This window comes from Antrostomus carolinensis, unplaced genomic scaffold (assembly GCF_000700745.2).
Source record: "Antrostomus carolinensis isolate BGI_N321 unplaced genomic scaffold, ASM70074v2 scaffold21615, whole genome shotgun sequence".
Taxonomy (NCBI): domain Eukaryota; kingdom Metazoa; phylum Chordata; class Aves; order Caprimulgiformes; family Caprimulgidae; genus Antrostomus; species Antrostomus carolinensis.
The window spans coordinates 9,929-12,106 of NW_010317331.1; the positions used below are offsets into that span (position 1 = coordinate 9,929).

The 2,178-nt window shown below is 36.9% G+C and overlaps 1 protein-coding gene across 1 annotated transcript in view; it reads right to left on the bottom strand.

Moving 5' to 3' along the window:
- METTL16 (methyltransferase 16, RNA N6-adenosine) overlaps positions 1 to 2,118 on the bottom strand; it is a 10,792-nt gene extending 8,674 nt beyond the window's left edge. The window contains exon 1 of the mRNA XM_010168555.2: positions 1,923 to 2,118. The gene's annotated coding sequence lies outside the window, so the exon portion shown is untranslated. The remainder of the gene's footprint in view (positions 1 to 1,922) is intronic.
- Positions 2,119 to 2,178: the final 60 nt, after the last annotated feature.

Genomic DNA, 2,178 nt, shown 5'->3' on the forward strand with positions numbered 1-2,178 from the left:
CCCTAATGCCCAAAACAATCAAAGAAACAGAGGTGCCAATTAAGGTATCTAAAAAGACAGACAGATAAAAACTTGGTAACCAAGAGAAATATATGCTAGCACAAAGTAATTCCTTCCCATAATTACAGCATATCTAGGTGATCAAATTATCAATTGAAGTTAATTAATCAGTTAAATTTAGGATTAAAGGCAATAGATACGAGGAATGATATTTCACCCCTACAAAACTTGAGTACAGAGATATATTGAGAGCCTACTGTTACACTGATTTACTGAAACATAAATAACAATGTCTGTCAGCACGCAAAAGCATGCAGTTATTTCCAGCACTCCTGTAACGTCCCTCTTGGATGACTTACTGCCTGTCCAGAGCTGGAACATCAACGCTCACTGCAAACTCAAACCTGAGATTTTTCAGTATTTGGAGGACTTAAAGGATCTGTCTCTTGTACCTTCCCACCCGCCGTAATGAAGTTCACAGAAATTGTTGTTGAAAATGCAACCTAGTGTCAAATGTTCAGAAGCTGGCTAGTAAGTTTAAAAGTTATGAAAAGAAAAAAAGTTAAGAAAGGAAAGCAGCTGTGTACATACCAGCTGATGATATAAACCTTGTATCTATCACAAATTCAGCTACAAGTGCAAGTCAGTAAATTTCAGATCAAAAATTCCATTGGAAGGAAAAACAACCCGCTACCAAACACCAAGAAAACAGTAATGAAAAAAACCAGCATGGTCACTGAGATTACTGAACCCAAGCTCTGAAGTCAGTAACTTTAAAGTTTTAATGTCAAGCATTAAACATAAGTTGGAAAGGAATTCCACCTTCTCTCAATTTCATTATGACTTGACTTCAGCACAAAACAATCTTAAAAAACAAGGCTTTGAAATTGTAAAGAAAAATTCAATTGACAAAAATAAAAGATGTGAACTAAATTCAAATGTACCACTGTAGGTGTTTTTTAAATATTTCATACAAAATCAACAAAAATTTGGAATCTAAATGCCAATTTTAATATCTGTATGTGGAATATAGTTTATTGCTTCTACAGAGCTTCTCTTTTTTTATTTCTAATGTAAACCAAACTATGTGCATCAGTGTACATCTTATAAATTCACATCTCTGATGAATAACTGTTTACTTTCATCTACTGCTTAATCCAGATATTGTCCAGATATCAACCAAGAATCCAGATACTGAAACTGAACAAGCTGCAATGCTCCTAGACTCATGCACCGGACAGTAACATTCATCTGTGGATGCTCAATTTAGGTTAAAAAATATTTTGTTTTCAACACATACAGGAAATCTTTGACCACCTACAACTAAAATACAGCTTTGCAAGCATTTGGTTCAGTTTCTAATTAAGCCTTTTTTACAATATAGCTCATTAAAATAGCTGTATCGGAGAAAAAAAAAAATAAATGAAAGTTTAAAAAAGACAGATCATTCATCTGTCAAATACACCTGAAACCACAGAAGAAATGTTATTAAATGCAACGTTAGAAAAATATTGCGATGCAACTCTCTGTTGTAGAATAGAGTAAAATTAATAGATTGCTAATATAACATAATTCACTAGTTAGATGACTGAGAATAAATGCCATCTTTTTTTTTTTTAAATTCCTTTAGAATGACATTTTTGCCTGTGTTACTAGCACCATAATTTTTGTATACCAAAGTTGAGAGTTCAAGGCCATGAAAAGCCAGACAATTGCCTGCTTGTGTGCACGCAAAGAAATCCTATCCACCAAAAAGCCCAATGCAATACCAGTGGAGTGAGACTGCCTGTTTTACCATGGTGAGCACAGTTCAGATTCTTTTGTTTTTCGAACTTCACACTTCTCTACAGCTGCTAACAAATTCTGCCAGCTAGTTCCAGTGACAGCGAGTAATGAATTAAACATTTTGTTTTTCCAAGTACCTATGTCAATGCCTCGCCTAAGGACTTGCTTGTCAGCATCCTGGTGACCGATGAGATCCTCCACCCAGTGGATGTAGTTCAGCCTCAAGGGAACGGTAGGAATAAGCCTTTCCACGGGAATGTCGATCGTTAGCCCGAAATCCTCCTTCAGGAGGGTGCACGTCAGAGCTCTCACCGCCTCTGGGTCCTTGAAGTTCAGGCTGAAAGGTACAGGCAGCGGTTACGGGGGCCAGCGCCCTCTCCCTCGGCACACCCC